Genomic DNA, 23,951 nt, shown 5'->3' with positions numbered 1-23,951 from the left:
ACCTGACCTGCCGCCACATACCCTTTGCCCACCAGAGCCGAAGTTGTTTTTAACGCTCTGGAGGGCAGCGCCGGAGCCTTCAAAGACGATGCTGCTTCGGAGGACAGATAGCTCGCAAGCGTCTGTTCCACCCGGGGCATCGCCTTATATGCGTGCTCAGACAGCCCCGCAAACATTAGCGTAGTGAACAGCGGAGGGGTAGTAGAGCCGTGAAGAGTAAGGCTTTCCCCATGACCTCGACACCTCGGTGTGGAGGTCAGGGAAAAATGGAAGGCTTCGGCGCAGAGGTGGTGGCCGAGACCGCAGAAAGCGCTCATCAAACTTGCTTTTCTGCAGTTCGGCTTGTCTCTCGGCTGGCCACTCAAGATTTAGTGTGGCAACAGCACGAGTGACCAACTCTAAAAGCTCCTCATACTGGGGAGATTGAGGGGGTGAATCCTCATCGGCGCCCTCTACATCCACCTCCTCGGAGGAAGATAAGAGGAGCGCCGCGCCCTCTCCCCGGGGGGAAGAAACCGCAGAGCGGGCTTCCGACCCCAGCGAGTGGGCGGTGGATCTGGACCCGCGAGGAACGCTGGTGAAGGCTCCCTTTTCGAAGAGAGCCTTCCGGGAGCGGAGCACACGCAAAGGCATGCGCTCACAATGCAAGCAACCAGCCCCCTCGAGGGCTGATGCTGCATGCCCTGCTCCCATACAGACAACACACAAGCCGTGTGTATCCTCACCCGTAATAAAACAAGGGCAAGGAGGAACACACGGCCTGTGATGTTGCTGCTTATAACTTTCACCCCTGACAGACATTGTAACACAAGACAAACTATTACTCTCTAAATAAAAGGTGTGCAATTGTGCACGAAAAACGGTGAGTAACAGGACACAGAGCGCTTGCTGAATGGCAGAAAGCTAGCGCTGTTCTCACCGAACGTGCTTTTAACCCTTTCAGTGGTGAGTTTAAAATATTCTAGCGGAACCCCGAGAGTGAGTTTTTTTTAAGCGACCGTTATTTTAGAACGTTCGTCCTTATTGTTTCCATGGTGACGCATCAAGCTTGTCATGTGACACAACACAGACACAATAACACTGTATGACAGATCGCTTTTATTTCGTTTTTCCTTTTTTATTCAGAATACTCACACACTTGCTTACCATGTCATGAACTATCTGATATTCCGATTTACAAATATGTGTGAATTAGTATGTTTCGTCGTTTAAAACCCTATATAAATGCTCTGGATCGTGATCGGTAATGTGAGATGGGCGGCACCATGTTTGTTCGAGCTGCGGTTCAGAGAGTCCTGTCAGCCGGCTTTACAGCAAGTAAATTCATCCGTTTCTCCCGAAATACATGCAAGTAAGTGGCTGGTGAACTAGGAGAGGTATAGAGTGAACTTTTTAGTTACTTAGCCTATGTGTATGTGATATGAATAAAACACATCGGCAAATCATATTTGAATAGATTGTTATTTGCTGCTTCCATAGACGTGTGTATTTTACAAACTCTAAATGTCTCCTTTTACTAGTACTTATGTGTATTTAAATGTCTGAAACCTAAAATAAGCGTTATGTGGTTAAAAACACTGCATAGTTGTGATTATATGACAAGCGCAGAGCTCGTCCGTCTCTGGCTCAGCGCCAGCCAGCGCACCAAAGCGCAGTTTGAATTTTACAGTTGCGTGACGTCACCGAACGTTCTAAATCCCATATGTGGGACCGTACTCCCAGGGGCACGGAAATTAGAATCCCATATGTGGGACCGTACCGCTCAAAGGGTTAAGCTTCCTGGTCGGTGACGTCATCACGCCGGTGACGTCACACGATTCCATTGGACTGATTACACACGTGATTCAGAGCGTGGTCACGCTGGAGGCGTTCCCAAAGCGTCTCGACGCAGCTCAACATTCCTGGAGGGGAACCCACTTGGACTTTGCAACAAAGTGCATAACTCTCAGATTGTGAGAAACAAGATTCTCTGGTTTGTATGGAGGAAACCAGGCACCGCTCATTACCTGCACAGTAGCATCCCAAGAGTAAAGTGTGGTTATAGCAGCCTCATGCTGTGGGGCTGTTTTTCAGCGGCAGGGAATGAAAGTAGAAGGAAGGCTCAACACAGCAAAATATAGAGATATTCTTAATGAAAATCTAGTGCATAGCATTCAGAACCTCAGGCTGGGCAGAAAGTTCACTTTCCAACAGGACAATGATCCTAAGCACACAGCAAGAGTGGCTTATAGACAACTCTGTGAATGTACTTGAGTGACCCAGTCAGAGCCTGGGCTTGAACTCAATCAAACATTTCTGAAAAAACCTAAAATTGGCTGCCAGCCCCCATTCAAGCTGACAGAGCTTAAAAGGTAAGAGGTGAGGAGAAGAATGGCAGATAATTGCAAGAGCAAAACTTGTTACATCATATCAGATGATGAGTTGAGGTTGTAAAGGTGCTTCAACTGTATTGAGTTAAGGGTATGATTACTTATGCTATGCACTTATTTCAGTGTTTTATTTCTAATGAATTTGCAAAGTCACAAATCTATTTTGTGCTTTGTCATTATGGTGTATGGAGCAGAGTATGTGAGCGGAGTGGAGCGGCAACAATTTCCCCTCCGCGCTCAGTGTATTTAATAATCGCTCCGCTCCAGCTCCGCTCCGGGGTTCACAATTTTCCGCTCCCGCTCCACTCCTCGCTCACTGATATCAGAAACACCGTGTCAAAAAAATTCAGAAATAATGTTTGAAATATAACGGTCCTGTTCATAACACATATTAAAATAAAAAATACTAAAATAAAATAACAGGAGAGTTTGGCAAACTAAGAGTATAATTGCTGCTTTATGCAGTGCAAAGTTTGTAATGAAAATAAAAATACATTTTCATCAGTTATTTTACCTACGGATCGCTCCATTTCTTACAGATTCCATTACATTTGTTGTAATGCATTACTGACAGAGCGATTGCGTGTGAATAAGTGCTGTACCTGTTTAAATGATGCTTTCGCCTGAAAATATTCAGTATCTAGAAGGAACAAACTAATTCCTTGTGAACTATAATTTACCGCTCATGTCCATTGCCGTCATCATAGCCTTCACATTCTTTCTGATTTGAGTCATCCATCTCTATCAAGCTACCTAAATATGTTTAACATGTGAATTCTTGCTTAATATGCAGTTATATTACGGACCGTTGGCATAAATTGTACTCATGATGGAGCGGTGGTGGAGCGCTCTTGGAGCGAGTGAAAACCACGACGCTCCGACTTTTCAAAAATCCGCTCCTCCCTCCATTCAAAATCACTGCTCCACTCCGCGCTCCGCTCCCACTCCGCTCTGCTCACATACTCTGGTATGGACTATAGATTGACGTGGGGCAAAAAGCAATTTAAAGCAGTTTAATATAAGGCAGCAACACAAAAGTGAAAAACTGCAGGGTATGAATACTTTTGCAAAACACTGTATAAACATACATAAATGCATGTTGTTTTAATAAAGTTGCATATGCACTATACATTGAGCTGCAGGTTTGCAGTGCTGTGGTGAAAGTAGAGTATACAGCATATTTTTACATTTTGACTTTATTATTACTTATTTACTAAACTTGAAAGTCCTGGAGCATTATAACCTGTCCATTGTGCTGTCCAAAGACACTTCAGAAAACTCTAGTCACACCTTGGTTTAATGCAGATGGCATAATGTGGGTTTGGCAGGACACACCAACATAAGGAGGATGTGTCGGCTCATTAATATAGACAGTATTTTGTAACACTCTATATGAACCTGATATAAGGGAGTTACATAATAGTGCAAATAACAACCTGAATAACCAGTATCTTGTTTAAATATGTAAGACATATATGAATGTCCCTACTCTGAGTTCTCCAAAACATTAACTTCAATATTTACTCTCATTTTCTTTTTCCAGCCTCATTTATTTGATCCTAGCAATGGTACAGGAGAAGGACAAATTGTGCTTTTTAAAGAATACTTCTAATAAAAGGTACCTGTGGAGGTCTTTAACTGAAATGCCCTTAGAAGTACCTCTTCCACCTCACTGAAGTTGTCTAAAGCTTCTCCCTGAGAGAACTTACATCCAGCACATCGGTGCACAAACAGCCTTAACGCCCAGGGAGGTACTCAGCATGACCTTAGTGCATTCAGTCCTCGCCATGGGAAACATGGGTCAAGCAGCCTCTCTCACAAATACAGAGAGAAGGGAATAGTCTGTTGAGCTTTTGAGAATGCAAAAAAAAAAAATGCAACCTCACTTGCAGCACTTATACCATTCAACAAAAAAAGTTTCTAAAAATAAATTTCTGAAATGGTGGCATGACAACATTTGACTCAATGTAGGAAGGACTGAATCAAAAACTAGCCAGTACACTGTAAAATGTTTTCACCAGTTTCAACTTAAAAACTTAAGTTTATCAGCTGCCTTAAGATTGTAAGTTAAATCAACTTAAGTCATTTAAACTCACAAGTTATATCAACTCATTTTTATTGTAATAAGTTAAAATAACTTGTAGTTTTAAGCTGATATAACTTAAAAACTTAAGGCAGCTGCTGAACTTATGTTTTTAAGTTGAATCTGGTGAAAACTGGTGCAATCTTTTAGAAGTTTTCCAGATGTTTATCCATTTTAATCCAAAATATCAAAGAGAAAAAGCATGCTTCAGGCAACTTAGTGCAAGTGCTAACTGGAATTCTGGTGTGAGAGCTTAAAAATGGTTCATACCACTTGCGTCTTTCTTCTGCTCCAGTTCAAACTGAATCCCTCTGTAAAGTTCTCTGGATATGAGACCGTAGGCAATTATCATCACCACACCTGGGATGAAAAACAGAATGAAGAGCAACAAGACGTACCTAAAAGAGAGGATGAGAGCAAAATATCTGTCAATGAAAAGGTAGTGTATACAGATAATGAAACCAAAGAATTACACGTTCTCTCTAATTTGTAGAAGTTACAGATAAGAAATTAAATGCCGTGCATAGGAAAGATGCAAAAATGAGTTAGGAAAGGCATTTGATTGAATTCTAGTAAATGCAAAATAATTGCAATGCTTGGGCAAACCACTATAGAGTTGGATTTGCTATAGAACTGGTGAATCCGGTTTACACGTTTCATAAAAGGAGAATGATGTACGCCAAATCAGTCACAGTAGAAATCGAATACGTTAAAAGTTGCAGACGAAATAGCTCAACACGAGAGCCAACATAAATGTAATGACATGAAATAAAACGTCATCATGTTTTGAAGAAGGGTGGCTTGATTAAGTCGTGGAAATAGCGGATGATGGGCACAGGACAGTAACACAACTGAGACATTTAGAGTTACACATGGGTGTGCAAACCCTAGCCTTCTACATGGGGATGTTTTAGATAACTGTAAAAGAATTTACGTGTTCACGTTTTTTTTTTTAATATTTATTGAAAATATTTGTTTTTTCTATTCTATTCTATTCTATTCTATTGTATTCTATTCTATTCGTGGCTCTCTGGAATACTCAATTCTGATTGGTCAGTCACCACCACATTCCAAGGTATGTTATTCCCCGATAACAACCAATAAAAACGAATGCTATTAGCTATTAGGAATATTGCTATTAGCTATTAGCTATTAGGAATATCTTTTTCTTCATGGATGTTTTTCATTTTTGTTTGGCTAATAAAATATTAAAACTCAAATCAATATTCTCTGTACAAATATTGAATAATGTAAGCCTGGTATTTTGCGACGATTATTCTGTACACTGTAATGGATTCTAAGATAACTAACAAACTGATAAGATTTTAAAACAGTTTCATCTTCAATATATCAATATAATCAATATATTTTATTTCCATAATTATTAATGTGGTAAAATGCCATGTAATAACTAGGACTGTACCATATCTCTTAAAGGAGTAGTCCACTTTCAGAACAACAATTTACAGATAATTTACTCACCCCCCTGTCATCCAAGATATTTATGTCTTTTTTTCTTCAGTCGTCAAGAAATTATGTTTTTTGAGATAAACATTTCTGGACATTTCTCCATATAATGGACTTAAATGGTGCCCCGATTTTTTAATCTTCAAAATGCCGTTTAAATGCAGTTTAAATGCAGCTTCAAATGGCTGTAAACAATCCCAACCGACGAAGAAGGGTCTTGTCTACCGAAACGTTCGGTCATTTTCTTAGAAAAATATATTTTTACATACCTTTTAAGCACTGAAACTCGTCCAGCACTAGGGCTTGTAGTGCGCGTTCCCGACTTTACGTACTGCGTCCACCGTGCTCTGCAACGCAGCGAATGCTTGAAGCAGTCCCATCACCTGACTCGCCGATTGTTTGTAACAGTGGAACAGATGTGGTCCAGTCATGACAGCAGTGAGATTCCTGCTCCGTTGGAAATGGCTGGCATTTTCCACACTTGCACCACCATCTCGTCTCGTTTGAACGCGGTCCGCCCGAGGCTTGTGTCGCCGCCGCGGCTGTCGCAGTTTTCTCTCTCTGAGTTCATCGTCTGTGTATTTCGGCTCAAAAAGGTAGGAAACGGTGAAAAACTCCATCTCATGTGCTCCTCCAGCTTCAAAGTCATCCGACATCGTTGTACTTTATGTTGTACCTTGTTGCTCTCTTCTCAAGTTCACTTTGTAAACACTGGGTCTGTAGTTTCACATACGTCACGCGTGACCTTTCGACGTGAGTACGTAAAGTCGGGAACGCGCACTACAAGCCCTAATGCTATACGAGTTTCAGTGCTTAAAAGGTATATAAAAATATATTTTTCTAAGAAAATTACCGAACGTTTCGGTAGACAAGACCCTTCTTCGTCGGCTGGGATTGTTTACAGCCATTTGAAGCTGCATTTAAACGGCATTTTGAAGATTCAAAAATCGGGGCACCATTTAAGTCCATTATATGGAGAAATTTCCAGAAATGTTTATCTCAAAAAAAACTTCTTGACAACTGAAGAAAAAAAGACATAAACATCTTGGATGACAAGGGGGTGAGTAAATTATCTAAATTGTTGTTCTGAAAGTGAACTACTCCTTTAATGTCCGTCTAGCTTGAACTTGCCACTTGCTAGCAACTGCTTTCTTCACGGAAGCTTTGCATTCAAATATTTCAACTTAAATCAATATTTCATGTCTATATATTTAGTTTTGTTGCAATTAGCCACGTAATAAGCAGGATAATGTACATCCAGACAGTTTTTATCGCAAATTATACTACGGGGCCGCTGAATGCTTGAATCTGATTGGCTGACGAATGTTCTGAGGTGTGCATTATTTTCAGGAAAACACATGGCGAACGTAGTTCCAGGCAGCTCTTGACTGCAGTACATGTCTATATCACTTCGCCACATGATTTCAGTGATTTCAAAGGTCCTTACAGCCTAAAATAGCAAAATAACCAAAACCCACAATGACACTGGCCAAACAAATAAATATAGTAAACAACAGGATAAAAACAACAGATTATTTCCATGTTTTGCCACAAAATTATGTTTTATTATGTATGGAAAGCACATACTTTATTTGCCCTACTCGCTCTACCTTACAGACGCACACACATACAGTTTGCACACACTTTAACATACAGGCTAATGTTGTTAGCGCTGCTCTGACAATTAACAACGTAAAAACTACATGACATTTTTCACAAGCGAGGTAACAACAGAAATTAACTTATTAATAGTTTCACTATTAGTAGAGACACTGCTGCTGATCACTTTTAAGAGACGCACAGAGCTTAATCTCTCTCTCCCTCTCTCCCTCTCTCCCTCTCTCCCTCTCTCTCCATCTGTCTACCTGTCTGTCTGTCTAAACGTCATTATTAACTGCATTAGTCTGCTATCAATGGCTCAAACGTCATTACTAGGTCTATAATGGCGCTTTGGAATTAGCAACAGAGAAGTTGTATGAGCTGCGTAAGGAACGAATCCTACTCACAATAGCGTTTTAAGGACATAAACCAGATGAATGCCTTGAAATATATCCTCTGATCGATGTCTTGAGGTGTGGTAACCATAGTATAAGCGGAATAATTGACTTTCAAAAATCAATTGTTCCTTACATAAAGACCTTCAGTTTTATAAAACAATTGTGGGGCGCCATAAGGGTGTCACATCTATGTTCCGTGTTTTCCCCCCTACCTTAGTTCCTGTTTCCTTATATGGTCTGTTTCCTTTTTGGTTGTTAAGCTATTCATTATTTCCTGCACCTGAGTTTAATTATCCTGTGTATTTAAGTTCCTGCTTGTCGCTTCTTTTTTGTTCGGTCTTAAACTTCTAGTGTTGTGTGTTTCTCTAGTTGTTGTACTCTTGTGTTCTTTATTATTAAAAAATATCCGTTATAAGTGAAGTTTGTCTCCTGTGTTCTCCCTACTACCAACAACCTGTGACAAAGGGGTGGGAGGTTATGCCGTGTTCCAGACAACCCGTAACTCGTGTTTTTCCGACCTTCTACCAGTGAAAGTGCACTGGAACGGCAGTCAAACCCGTGACTTCTCACTCGTGAACTCGTACTAGATCGATGGACTCCCAGTTACGAGTTCTGACGTAACATAGCCCGCGAAACAACAAAGTCAGCCCTAATGTGTGCGGTGTTTATGCAAGTAGCACACGGTGGAAAAATGGAGCTTAGGACAATATAATGTTGCAATCAAATTAATAATAATATAAAAATAATAGTAATTCATAAATGTGCCCAGGCAATTTGGCGTGACTTGCCTGGAACGCTACAAAGTCGTAAGTCGTGGTTTGAAGTGGTGATTTACCAGTTAAAAAACCTGCCTGGAACGCAGCATTAGAACGACCAAGATCGCGATTTCTACCGAGGGGGACCGAGTGAATATGCTGTCCAGGGGACCCAGAAACCATAGTGGCGCCCCTGCAATAGCTGCTGATAAGCCTGTCAGGCTTTATTCTGTGATAACAACCGGCTGGATGTACATTATCTCTTACATAAGCTTAATAAATAATTGACCTAAAAGGGGAATTGATGAGCAATAACTGCTTTATTTTTTCATATTAGCTATAAAAAATGTGTCTAAAATGTGCATCATTTAGTTACATCAAGGGTCAAATCAAATATAAAATTAAAAATTAAACACCTTTTTTGTGTGTGCACTGTACAGGTCTGGTATAAAGAAGTTTTTGCTCAGGTGACTAAAATGTCTGCCTAATAGAGAAAAGTTTTGCTCAAGCAAAAAAATAGAGGTGACATTGTAGTGCACAAATTAGATGACTGGTGATATTGTACTGAGCTGTGTTTTCCAAAAAAAATCGTAAGCTTAAGTAGATTTGGTTTATTTATTTACACAATATAAAATATATAAAAGGAAAAAAATATAATCCATTTACAGTGCAGGGAGAAACTGAAAATCTAATAAGGGCTTATTTAAAGCCTCCACCTTAACAAAGAAACAAATAAATATAAATTACAACATTTCTGTGAAACACAGGCCTGCTCTGTTTTGGTGCATTGATCAAAGAAGATCTAAGATTCAATAAAAAATTCTAAGGTATCTCAAATTAATTTATACAACAGTTAGTTCCAGTCATCTAATCTCGAGCACATTTCCAAAAGCATTGTTAGCTAACTGTGGTCGCAAGTTCCATTGAACTCAATTGGTAACAACAGAACTTGCGACCATAGTTGCTTTTGGGAAACACACCCCGGATTGTCTAAGCTAAGTTCTGTAGCAAAACAAGTAATACATTATAAAGTCCTCTGAAGTTATTGTCAATACAGTTGTTAACTGAGATCCAATTACCTGAATGAGCAGTAGCTTTGTAAACTTAATTGTTTTTGTACTGAATTCTAAATTTAATTAATTGTTTTGATTACCTGCAGCTGTGGTGTTATTCAGTACAACAGCATTATAGTATTGTTTACCTAGCGTTTGCAGTCTATTTAAATAATTTGCAATTAACAACACAAGCTTCAGATTCAGTCACACAGTATTTAAAATAATGCAGTCAGATGGTCAGCTCTAGCATACAATAGGACAATGCAATTCTTGAATGTCAAACTTTAAATTAAAAAGCTCTGCCCCATAATATGATGTCATTTAATAATATTCAAATGACAGCGTGGGAGTGTTCCCTGAAAGCATCTCCGGTAGTCCGTTTCTCTGATCTTTTTCATCTATCAGACAGCTTTGTGCTTGCAGCTCCTTTCTATGCTGCACTTATCTAATATCAAAGACACTTTTCTCTCCCCTTGTTTCCTGTGTGGCTTTCAAATTCATTACGAGCTCCAGCACAAAGGCAATAAAAGCAATACTAATCTAACCAGGAAGCAGATGTAAGAGATGGGGGTGTGATATTGGAAAGCACCTTTTTATGCAAAACAAATTTATAATGTGTGATCTTTAATACCTGTGTGTTGCCGGAAGGTTTTTTTTTTTTTTCCCTCATTCAAACAAAGCAAAACCAGGTAAGTGAACCGGAAACCCTAATACACCGATCAGGCATAACACTATAACCACCTTCCTAATATTGTGTTGGTCTCCTTTCGCTGCCTAAACAACCCTGACCTGTCGAGGCATTGACTCCACTAGACCCCTGAAGGTGTGCTGATCTGATAACAAGATGTTGGCAGCAGATCCTTTAATTCCTGTAAGTTGTGAGGTGGGGCCTCCATGGATCAGACTTGTTTGTTCAGCACATCCCGCAGATGCTCGAATGAATTGAGATCTACCCTGTTAAAAAAAAAACAGCATATGCTGGTTAGGTATGTTTTGATGCTGGGATGCTGGTTTATGCTGGTCCTTTGCTGGTTAATGATGGTCTTTAGTTGGTTTGTGCTGGTCTTTTGCTGGTTTATGCTGGTCCTTAGCTGGTCAAGGACCAGCATAAACCAACAAAGGACCAGCAGAGGACCAGCATAAACTAGCTAAGGACCAGCATAAACCAGCAAAGACCAGCTTAAACCTGCATACCAGCATCAAAACATACCTAACCAGCATATGCTGTTTTTTTTTTCAACAGGGTAGGGAATTTGGAGGCAAGTCAACAGTCAACAAAAGTGCCTTAAACTTGTTGTGCTCCTCAAAACCATTTCTAAACCATTTTTGCTTTGTGGCAGTGCACATTATCCTGGCGAAAGAGGCCACAGCCACCAGGGAATACCGTTTGTGAAAGGGTGTACATGGTCTGCAACAATGCTTTGGTAGGTGGTACATGTAGCATCCACATGGATGGCTTGCCTTCTTGCCATAGTGCATCCTGGTGCCATGTGTTCCCCAGGTAAGCGACGTACGCGCACCCAGCCATCCATGTGATGTAAAAGAAAATGTGATTCATCAGATCAGGCCACTTCTTCCATTGCTCCGTGGTCCAGTTTTGATGCTCATGTCCCCACTGTTGGTACTTTCGGTGGTGGACAGGGGTCAGCATGGGCACCCTGACTGTTCTGCGGCTATGTAGCCCCATACGCAACAAACTGCGATGCACTGTGTATTCTGACTCCTTTCAATCAGAACCAGCATTAACTTCTTGAGCAATTAGAGCTATGTTTGTTGGATTGGACCACACGTACGTGCATCAATGAACCTTGGCCGCCCAATGGCCTTGTCGCCGGTTCACCACTGTTCCTTCTTTGGACCACTTTTGATAGATACTGACCACTGCAGACCGGGGAAGACTCCACAAGAGCTGTAGTTTTGGAGATGCGTTAATACTTTGAACCAGTCATCTAGCCATCACAACTTGTCCCTTATCAAACTCGCTTGCCCATTTTTCCTAACACATCAACTGCTGCCTATATTGCTGCCTAATATATCTAGAGTTGTACCACACAGCATTTTCACCCCTTGTCCCGCACGTCACATATTAAGAAAATGTCCCGCATTTTTACTAATTGTAATAATAAAGGGGTCATATGATGCTGTTTCTTGTTTTCCTTTGTCTTTGGAGTGTTACAAGCTGATTGTGCATAGATAACATCTGTAAAGTTGCAAAGTTTAAAGTCTCAAAACCAAAGAGATATTTATTATAGAAGTTAAAACTCAGCCACACACCCCTAAAACGGCTCATTCAAACACGCCCCCACTGGTCCACGTCACAGGATGAGAAGATAACACTGCCCATATGTATATGGAAAGAAAGAAGGTGTAGCGTTTACCGGCTGTAGTAGAGTTGCAGCCACCATGTTGAGGAGACGCAGTGTGTTTCTTTGCGAAAGCAAACACTAAATTCCTTTGTTTTCATTCTAAACAAGCATACAACTAGAAATCAGTGGTTAAGTTATATTTACAACACTATTCCAGAACAGTATAACGCAAATATTTGTCACAGATCAGGCAGGAACACACGAACAACGACGTAAATAAAAGACGTACATTTAATAAATCCAAAGGGAAACAGGCAGACACAGGAACACGGAGTGGTAACATTAAAGACCGACAAGAATACAGGGGAAAACACACACCTTAAATAGACAGACTGATTACAACATCCAGGTGACAACAATGAGGGAGAAACCAAAACACTCAGAACTGCGGGGGAAAATGGGAGAAACCAACATGAAAGTCCGGGGGTGTGACATTACCTCCCCCTCCCGGAAGGCGTGTCCTCGCGCCGACAAATGGGAAACAGCAAACAGTCTCAGGAGGGGGTTTCGGCGGAGGACGGACTCCCGGGAGGAGGGCAAAAGATGGAGTCCAGGGTGGTGACTGAATAGTCCATGGAGGTGATGACGGAGGGAGGAGCCAAGGAGGTGACAGGAAGGGGCTGGAGCAGGAGGAGCCAGGTGGGACCCAGGCCGCAGCCAAGATGTAATCCCACGGTGGAGCCGATGGAGGGAGGAGCCATGGTGGAGGAGAGGCTGACGACTCCATGGGTCCGACCGACGGAGGCAGAGCAGGTGGTGGGAGAGCCCGAGGCGGAGACGGAAAGCCGAAGATCTTGGGTGACACCGCGGATCCGGAGGGCCAAGGCGGAACCCAAGGCTCTGGCGACCAAGGCGGAGATGGAGATCCGGAGGTCCGCGGCGGAGCCGGAGCGACAGAGGGCCGAGGCTGTGCCCGCGGGAGGGAGGAGGTCCACCGAGCCGGTGGGACGGAGCGACGAGGCACAGCCGGAGGAGTATAGTCCAGAGGCGAAGGTGGGGCGACGACTGACCAGGGCGGAGCCGGAGGGACGATGGAGCCCGGTGGAGCTGGTGGACCGACGGGCGACGGTGGAGACGAGGGAGCAGAGAGCCGGGGTGGAGCCGCAGGGTCGAGGGGCCGAGGCGGAGTCCAAGACTCTGAGGCTGGAGGCGATGGTGAGGGATCCTCCAGCCATAACACCGATGGAGACTGGCAGACCCGCGGCGAACCCACCGCACAGATGGTGGGCTGAGGGTGAGCAAGGGGACTGACAGATGACAGCGGGGATTCATGAAGGCTGGGCGGAACCAGCGGTGACTCTGGATGGCTGGGCGGAACCAGCGGAGATTCAGGCTTAGGCAGAAGAGGGAGGGTGGGTGGGAGGGAAATCCAGGCAGATGGGTATTTCCGTGAAACAGTCAATTAAGTCCCCAGAGTTGTGCTCTTGCTCATCCCCAGTGGCGGTGCAGTGGACGGGGCTCTCTACAGCCCTCTCTTGCTCCATGAAGCACTCCACCGTCGCTGATGTAGTAGCCGGCTCTCGCACCTGGTCGGAAGTTTTGACCCCATCGGCGCTCCATAACTCTGTCGCTCCGGGCTCGGGCTTCCCGTCTACGATGGGCTCATAATCCGCAGGTCGGGGTGGCTGGCTGGGCTCTGGGTCTGGAGTGGCACTGACGAGGTTCTCTTGGAAACGGGTGGGAAACGAGGGTTTGTTTCTCGCCAGTGTCCACTCCACAAATGCGGCGAAGTCCGCTCGAGGGCCGTCCTCGGACGACGGCGCTCTGCATGATGCGTTGAGGCTTGCATCATAGAACATACAGAGCACGTCGTCCGGGTAGCTGGTGGTATGAGCTACGAGCTGGAACATCAAAGTGTAACCCTCGAGCGGTAAATCCCTCTGCTTCAGCCGGAGGAGGATGAATTCTGGACGGAGGAAGGACTCCATGGGGAAAACACTACGGAAACAAAAAGACTGGGAAAAACGAACGGGAAACAAAACGGAGGTGAACACGCCAAGAAAATAAACTGTATCGGTCGGTCTTTCTGTCACAGATCAGGCAGGAACACACGAACAACGACGTAAATAAAAGACGTACATTTTATAAATCCAAAGGGAAACAGGCAGACACAGGAACACGGAGTGGTAACATTAAAGACCGACAATAATACAGGGGAAAACACACACCTTAAATAGACAGACTGATTACAACATCCAGGTGACAACAATGAGGGAGAAACCAAAACACTCAGAACTGCGGGGGAAAATGGGAGAAACCAACATGAAAGTCCGGGGGTGTGACAATATTCTAGAGGGTGATGTGCATTTCACGGAGGACTGTTTCCTGAACCTGGGAAAGCAGCGTACAATGCCAGGTTAAACAAAGGGTTAACCTCCTAGGGCTTAGTGGCCACATACGTGGACAGCACATTTTAGCTCTTATGTCCACAATTGTATTCACTGCTGAATTGGTGGTGTTATGGACACGTATGGGGATACTTACACTGCCATCTGGTGGTGTCAGAAGAGAAAAAAACTTTACATAGAAATTTCAAGATGGCGGCAAACACATCTGAAAGGTCAGGTAGCCACACCAGACCAAAACGTCCACATAGCAAAAAATCTAATAAAATTTAATTGTTGATTCTTGTTAAGTTACACATAATAGTGTTGTATGATTAATAAGGCATGTTAATTTGACATTTTTTTGTAACAGTAAAGATTTACTATGCCGCTAAACTTGATGTACACATATGTGGAAAATGGGACTAAACTTTGTTAAAAATGTAAAAATGTTAACAAAAAATATAACTGTAAAAACGTAGTTTGAAAATATTTTTTTTTTTAGAAAACATTAATTTACAGTAGCTTACAACAGTGTAAATTGACATTGCATGTGTGATAAATAACTTAACATTGATTTTTATTTGTTGAAAATGTAAAAAATGTTTGCAAAAAAATTAGTTTGGGAAGAATTTGTTAGAAAACATCAATGTACAATAGTTTTTAACAGTATAAATTGACATTGCATGTGTGATAAATTACTTTACAATAATTTATATTACTTTAAAATGTAAAACAGTTAACAAAAAATATAGTTTGGGAAGAATTTGTTAAAAAACATGAATTTTCTTTTGTTTACAACAGTGTAACTTGATAATGCATGAGTGAAAAATAACTGCATTGATTTTAATTTGTTGAAAATGTAAAAATGTTAGTAACATACGTAGTTTGGGAAAAATTTAATAGAAAACATAAATTTACTATAGATTACAACAGTATAATCTCCCTTTGCATGCATGATAAATAACTTTACATTGATTTTTGTTTGATAAAATGTAACAAAAAAAGTAACTGTAAAAGCCTATTTTGGGAAGAATTTGTTAGAAAACATCAATTTACAGTAGTTTACAACAGTATAAATTGACATTGATTTTTATTTGTTGAAAATGTAAAAATGTTAGCAAAAAAAAATAACAGTGAAAACGTAGTTTGGGAAGAATTTGTAGAAGTTGAGTTATATATGCAACAGCTATATATGCAACAGTAACAAAAATATTCAGGCACATTTCTCAGGCTGTAAATAAAAGAGATTAGCATTTTGTTACACAATGGTGTCTTGATTTTTTTCTGTGGATACAGGCCGAGTGTCCACATATGTGGACATAATTTTTTTCAAAAAGAGCATCATGTTCAAAGATAATATTGTCACGTTTTACACAGGAACACACGAACAACGACGTAGTAAAAGACGTATATTTAATAAATCCAACAAAAACTCAGGAAACACAGGAACACCAGGAGATAACATCAAAGACCGACAAGCTACAAAGCAAAGACACAAACTTATAAAGACACAATGATTGGGATACACAGGTGTGGGAAATTAGGCAGGAACCAAAACACTCAGAGCAGCGGGGGAGATGGGAGAAACCAAACTAAATAGTCCAGGGGTGTGACAAATATCTGGTTATTATATTAATTGGTTCCTCCTAACCCCAAATAGCTAGAAGAAATCTAAAATGCAAGCCAAAACAAAGCTCGGGCCTTAGGAGGTTAAGGCTAAAATGGGGTAGGGGTGAGCGGGGCACAACCTAACGCGGGGTTAATTGTAACACACGTGGTTCAAATATTTCCACACACGCTAGCATAACCAAATTTACGGTATTTACTAGTTGCCATAGCAACACTATGCAGAGAAAAAAGATCACCAAAATTCAAAAGCATTTTGAAGATATCGCTGAATATTTATTTTACCATAGTAAAAGTACATTTCTGGCTGAAGTAAACTTTTCATTTCTGTTTTTAGTATTCATTTAAAGTTAGACAAAACTGCTATTATTTTAATTTCCAATTTGTTATTTATCAGTTTACATAGTTTATTAATGCTTGACAAACCAGCAGAAGACACTAACCTGTTTTGAAACTCCAGTCGTGCAGATGGGGAACGTTGTAACACTGTGTTACAATATGACAATATAGTTTAATATGTTATTAAACTATGCTATTCTATGACATAAGCGGTGCAATTTACACTATTTACTTCTAAGGATTTTGATAAGAAACCACAAGAAACAGGTGAATAAAGGCTGACAATCAATGTTTAATGTTCAGATGTTATTATTTCAAGAAATGTAAAGCATTTTGGCTCGTTTATGTGTGTTTCGTGTTCTATGAGAGCTGTGTGTGGAGGGACGGGAGTGTTTTTCTGAATGTCTATATGTGTTTCATTTATTTGTCCACATTGTTTTGAACTACTGTACAGCTGTGTGTTGCGATCAGGACCGTTCAAAGCATCGTTGCGATATGTTCATTGTCAAACTCCAAATTTAAAAAAAAAAAAAACGTCATTACTTCATTTGAAAAAGTTAACACATGTATTTTACTGACAAAATATTTTAGTTTGTTGTGTATATTTTTTTCATTCAATCAGATAACATTTTAAGCTGTCATATGGTCGTGTTACAACGTGCCCCTCAGATGTTACAATGTACCCCATCTATGGGGCATGTTGTCACGTTTCACTTCCTTTCTTTTGAGGTAAATAACGAAAAACGTATACACTGTAAATATGAAACAAAGCGATATATTTGTACTAGACAAATGTGAAAATAATGTGGATAAAAATTGTACTCTGAACCCCAAGTGGATTTACATAAACCGCGAAATTCAAAAAGTGTTAATTCCGATGTTGCAAGGACAGACTGCGCTTCTGACTGACGGCCCATAAGTACGTTTTCATATTTAAAGAGTTCAGTACTGACTATTAAAAAGCGAGTTTTGAGCAGTGTAGAGTAGCGCTTGTTGTTTCGCATTCTGCGATCGCAAATGCAGATATGATGTTTAGATATGAGCAACAATAATGTAAAGTATGTAAAAAATAATGTTTTCTGAACCTAACAAATACACAAACTAATGCTCTTTTTAGCAGCATCATATGACCCCTTTAAGAAATCGTACATACGTTATTTTGCCTTTTTCAGAAAGCTTTTTATTTATTCTTTTTGTGGCTTAGCTTCCTCGCAAAGGATATGCGGACCTAATCAAGTGGTGTAGCACTACCGACAGAAATGGTCGAGTACACACGGGAAAACACAATATTCTCAATTCATTTTAACCAATTAAAAAATCAATGCAGATTTCAGACACAACTTTCTTCTTATTTTAATAGTTCATTTAAGGCTTTTTCTATGGCGTTATTTTAATGACAAATGTCCAGAGCGCATTATTGTAATGTGAAGGTGCATCAAAATTATCTCACACATAACGAATCTGCTTTCTCTCGCTTACATGTGCACGCTCAGAAACATACATACATATGATAATGAATGTAAATCAGTATTTACATACCATAACTGTAGTAAATGTACTGTTTCACGTGTCCTGCATTGTCCCACAAAATCACATCCACTGTCCCGCATATCTATTGCCAGGTGGTTACCCTATACAGTATATATTCCACCCACTAACAGGTGCCCTTATGAAGAGATAATCAGTGTTTTTTACTTCACCTGTCAGTGGTCATAATGTTATGCCTGATCAGTGTATATATATACAACCGTTCTTTCCTGTCCTCTAATCTGATTGGCTGAGAGGAGTGCGATATTCTAGTGATATCAGAACTCCAGCCATTTCACGTCCCACGACTTACTGTCATGGCCATTTCAAAACTGAACATGTCCTTTCCCCATCACTATATTTTTCTAATATACCATCACAAATATTTTACAATATCAATATTTAGTGAAATAAAGGTTTATAATTATGTGTTTTATGTAGCTTTATGTAAACTCATGCAAGATAAATGAATTAATGAACTGCTTCAATAAAGCTATTACATGTAAAAATGTAGTGCAGCTTTTGTCTTCATTGCTATAACCATATATAGAAAAATATAAGTAGGCTTATAAGATTCTATGGGCCAGATTTACTAAACAGGTCAAATTAGCATTAGAGTGCAATTCCATAAAATTCTGAAAATTCTGCATGTGATTTACTGACAATGTGCAGATTCAAGAACACAGATGCATTTTCATAATGAGCACATTCATTTTAATACTGTCCTCCAATAAATTTTGCATCTGAAAGGGAAACTCCAACAAATTCCTGCATATTCAATAAGGTCAGGCGCAAAAATAATTGTATCCATGCCTTTTTTTTAGCCAGCCTGATCTCACGGCAATTCGTACGTATTTTACGAGGCTAAATCATACAACGTTACTCATATGAATTCATACGTTTTTTGCTAAATCGTACGTATTTTACGAGTTACCAATTCATATGAATTCGTACAATTGCCCTTCACCTAACCCTGCCCCTAAACCTACCCACCACTGGGGTCTAGGCAAATCATACAAAATGCACATCTTTAGTAAATCCTGACAGTACTATTTAAAGTCTAACTAAGTCATACACTCACTAAAAGCAGCTGGAGTATGTGTAATTTAGGAGTGTTCAATCCTGCTAAAAATAAAGAAATAAATACAATATAAAAAAAAAATAATTTTGAGATTTCCTAGTGCATCAAGGGCACTTTGCCTGTTTCTACAGTTACAGTTTGAAAGTCATAAAATCCAAGCCCCCTGGAGCTCAACAACCCTCTGAGCCAGTCTCTGACCAAGACTTGAACCAGCAGGCTGTGATTTGTGTGAAGCTCTTGTTCACTGATATGATGCATCTGACATGAATGTCTGAACAGAGAGGGATCAAGAATACTGTAGAGGTTTGGACTTCAGCTTCACAATTAATGAGCAAGATTTAATTGCTCTTGTTATGCATTTTAAACTTATTTAGAGCTGAGTCTTGACAGCAGCTCCCCTGCTTACAGACCAGCTTAAACCAGCATGAATTTCCAAGCTCTGGTTTATGCTATTTAGTATTATTTTAGTCTTGCCATTTGTCTTTGCTATACAGCATGGTTGTGGTTGTCTCGCTTTTATTCACTGCCTCAGCAAGGACTGCTTGTTGAACATTTCATCTTTCCAGTCATATCCTTTGTGAATAGAATTGCACACATACTGATCCATATATACTGTATACTGTATATATGGGGATAGAAAATACAGTTTGTACAGTAAACCACATGTTCAAGAATGTGTGTGTGTGTGTGTGTGTGTGTGTGTGTGTGTGTGTGTGTGTGTGTGTGTGTGTGTGTGTGTACCTGGTATTCATCACGTTATGGGGACCAAATGTCCCCACAAGGATAGTAATACCAGTACATTTTGACCTTGTGGGGACATTTCTTAGGTCCCCATGAGGAAACAGGCTTATAAATCATGCACAATGAGTTTTTTTGAGGAAGTAAAAGTGTGCACAATCTCCTGTGAGGGCTAGGTTTAGGTGTAGGGTAGGTGTAGGGCGATAGAAAGTACAGTTTGTACAGTATAAAAACCATTACGCCTATGGAATGTCCCCATAAAACATGTAAACCCAACATGTGTGTGTGTGTGTGTGTGTGTGTGTGTGTGTTGTAATATTGTTTTGTTTGCTTGTTCTTTTTAGCTGTATTAATTAATTTTATAGAACTTTGAGAACTGGAATGGCTTTCCATAATTTACTAATAGTGTGTTATAGTTGTAGTAACTGTAACATTACATTTTGAGGAATGACTCATTGTGTGATGTATAGGTTTTGGCCGCAATGACCCACTTCCTGTAGAACCAAAGTTTCCACTCTTCCACCTGCAGAGCTACTGCTGTGTTGTCTGAAAGTCATGTCTGAAAGATCAGTAATCCTTTATTTTGATAGTCTACCAGTCATTATTAGAGTATTACAATCTTATTCTACTAACCCTAAACCAATTTTAGTTTGAACAAATAAGGCTGAACACCGCCATTGAGAGTTTCTGACATTTTCAGTGTGTGAGATTGTCCTGTTTTGTTTTTGCCGGCTCTTGAAGCTCCGCCCTCTTCTGAAAAGGGGCCCGAGAGCACCAGCTCATTTGCATTTGAAGGGACAAACACAAAAATGACATTTTTGGCTTATACCCTAAGTGGCAATTTTAACAAGCTACAAAAAATTATCTGTGGGGTTTCTGAGCCAAATATTCACATACACACTCTGGGGACATCAGAGAAAAAGGGGCGTATAGGTCACCTTTCAAAAAGTGATTTGAATGCAACTGATGTTGTAATTACAACTTCCTAACTTGTAAATATGAACTTCCCAGGAGGGCTTGAACACACCACACCTTTCTGCAGAAATTTAGCTTAATCTTTAATTAAGTATGCCTGAACCAGTTAATCAAGGTCTTCAGGAGTACTAGAAGCTTCTGAGCAAGTGTTTTGGAGGTTGGAGGTAAACTCTGCAGAAAAGAAGCCCTCCAGAACTGCATACCCCTGCTACAGAATGAAACCGCATTTAATAGGCAAGTAAAGGCTTCTTTGAAGAACAAGTCAGCTTAGTTTTTGTAATGTATTCTGCACCACTGGCAGTCAGTGAGAAATATCAGTCTAATTGGCTGTTCATCTTAGCGAACCAGTGCATGAGAAGAAAAGCTAAAGTCATAAAAGCGAACAAATGATGGTGTCAAGAGGACACTCAGAAGCGCTTTAAATTTTACATCATCTTACCTGAGCATCTATGGCCGTCTTTGTTGTTGGTTTGGTGTGTTGTTATGTCATGTAACTGCACATAATTTCAGCCATTAATTATAATTATTCAGTTTTACAGTATAATTTAATCTTAATCTTGAAGCAATCTACATAAAATTGTATTTGAATGAACTATAATTTGAATATAGGTTAATCTTTATTAACCTATATAGGATATATATATATATATATATATATATATATATATATATATATATATATATATATATATATATATATATGATCTTTATTCACCTTATAATAATAAAAATCCACCCAGTGGTATTTTTTTAATCCCTACAAATAATATCCCCTTTTTCGAATCAAGCCATTCTCAGCTTCTTTGCTGTATGACGTCACACAGACCAAGGCCGCTCCCCTTGATTGACACTGCCGTCTTACCTTAAACCCACCCTGAGTGAGCTGTAAACTGTCCGACCGCCATTGTTTTGACGCTGGAGCAGGGACGTAAAAGAATGGCTCTTAAGCGATTGAGGTGCTCTGTTGTTGGATGTAATAATGAACATAGCAGTCGTCATTTATGACTGTCACAGTCTGGGCGGGTTGAAGAGTGGAGATGGACGAGGAGAACCGGAGTAACTAAATGAATGAAGTTTATAAATAAACAAAACCGGGAGCAGGAAATGAGCACATGTAACAAAACAAACGGAAGTAACATAATCATTGACCGACAAACGGGGTGTGCAAACACAGGGAAATACAAATATGGACAAGACTGAACTAACACAGACAAAACTAGAAGAGGGGAGAAAAGGACTAAACCATATTAACTAGAAACAGAGGGGGAAAACACTAGGAAAGACAGAACAGGACAAAACACAGACATAATCCTGACATTACCCCCCCCCCCCCCCCAAAGGCGCGTCCCGCGCCTAATAACATCCATAGGGGAGGGAGGGTGGGCGCCCTGGAGACCGCTAGGTAGGGACACAGGGGACACAGGATACAGGGGTGGTCTCCAGGGCGGATCAGGGAGCTCAGGTGGCCATGGCGGGTCAGGAAGCTCAGGGGACCATGGCCGGATAAACAGTCCAGGAGGCCCTGGTGGGTCTGGGAGCTCAGGGGGCCATGGCCGGGTAACCAGTCCAGAAGGCCATGGTGGGTCTGGGAGCTCAGGAGGCCATGGCCGAGTAAACAGTCCAGGTAGCCATGGCGGATCTGGGGGCTCAGGAAGCCATGGCCGGGTAAGCAGTCCGGGAGGCCATGGCGGATCTGGGGGCTCAGGAAGCCATGGCCGAGTAAACAGTCCAGGTGGCCATGGCGGATCTGGGGGCTCAGGAAGCCATGGCCGAGTAAACAGTCCAGGTGGCCATGGCGGATCTGGGGGCTCAGGAAGCCATGGCCGGGTAAGCAGTCCGGGAGGCCATGACGGATCTGGCGGCTCAGGAAGCCATGGCCGGGTAAACAGTCCAGGTGGCCATGGCCGAGTAAACAGTTCAGGTGGCCACGGCCGTATAAACAGTCCAGGTGGCCGGACAGGGGAGTAGCCCCCCCCCCAAAAAAAATTTCTTGGGGGAACCTAGGGTATAGTCCACCCAGGAGAGCACGGAAGGGCGCGCAGTAGAGAGCTCCGGCTCTGGAGGGCGCGCAGGAGAGAGCGCCGGCTCTTGAGGAGCGGGCTCTGGGCGGCTGGACGACCCCAGTGGAGATTCAGGAGGGCTGGGCATCTCCAGCGGAGACTCTGAAGGAGCAAGCTCTGGGCGAGCGGTCACTGGAGGGCGCTCTGGCGGCGCAGTCACTGGAGGGCTGGGCGGAACCAGCGGAGACTCTGGGAGGCTGGGCGGAACCAGCGGAGACTCTGGGAGGCTGGGCGGAACCAGCGGAGACTCTGACTTGGCGGTAGCCATCTTGGGTGCAGACTCAGGCTTGGTGGCCATCTTGGCCGGGGACTCAGGCTTGGCGGCCATCTTGGCCGGGGACTCAGGCTCGGCGGCCATCTTGGCCGGGGATTCAGGCTTGGCGGCCATCTTGGCCGGGAACTCAGGAACGGCGGCCATCTTCGCCGGGAACTCAGGAACGGCGGCCATCTTGGCCGGGAACTCAGGAACGGCGGCCATCTTGGCCAGGGATTCAGGCTTGGCGGCCATCTTGGCCGGAAACTCAGGAACGGCGGCCATCTTGCGTGCAGACTCCTGCGTGGCAGCCATCTTGAGAGCAGATAGTAACATGGTGGCCATCTTGTGAACAGACTCTGGTGTGGCAGCCATCTTGCTTGCAGAATCTGGCGTGGCAGCCATCTTGTGAACTGGCGTGGCGGCCATTTTGCTTGCAGAATCTGGTGTGGCAGCCATCTTGTGAACTGGCGTGGCGGCCATTTTGCTTGCAGAATCTGGAAGCCGGCAGGCTTGCTCTGGGCGGAGGCCGGTACACTAGAGCGCGGGGAGGAAGCCGGCCGCATCAGGCTGAGGACAGTGGTGGCGCTTTGGAGGATGACAGGGGATAGGAGACTTGGCTGGCGGTTCGATCCGTTGGAACGGTATGTGGAGGTTTTCGGCTTATGGCAGGCTGGTGCGATGTGCTGTGTCTGTGAGGAGACTGGAAGATGAGACCGACCAGAATTTGGAAATTCTTCAACTTCAAAATCAGATCCATTCAAATAGAGAATCAGGTTTATTAGCTCGATCAAGGGGAAATTACAAGAGGGAAGATCGCAGCGAATGGTCTCATCATCCAGCCCCAAAACACAGCACCAAGAGCAGCCTCGTGCCAGCCTTCCTGATGGGAGAGTTCGATGAAGTCCTCCACATATCGCTCCAACTCACGAC

This window comes from Garra rufa, chromosome 6 (assembly GCF_049309525.1).
Source record: "Garra rufa chromosome 6, GarRuf1.0, whole genome shotgun sequence".
Lineage (NCBI taxonomy): Eukaryota > Metazoa > Chordata > Actinopteri > Cypriniformes > Cyprinidae > Garra > Garra rufa.
This window is presented reverse-complemented; position numbering follows the sequence as displayed.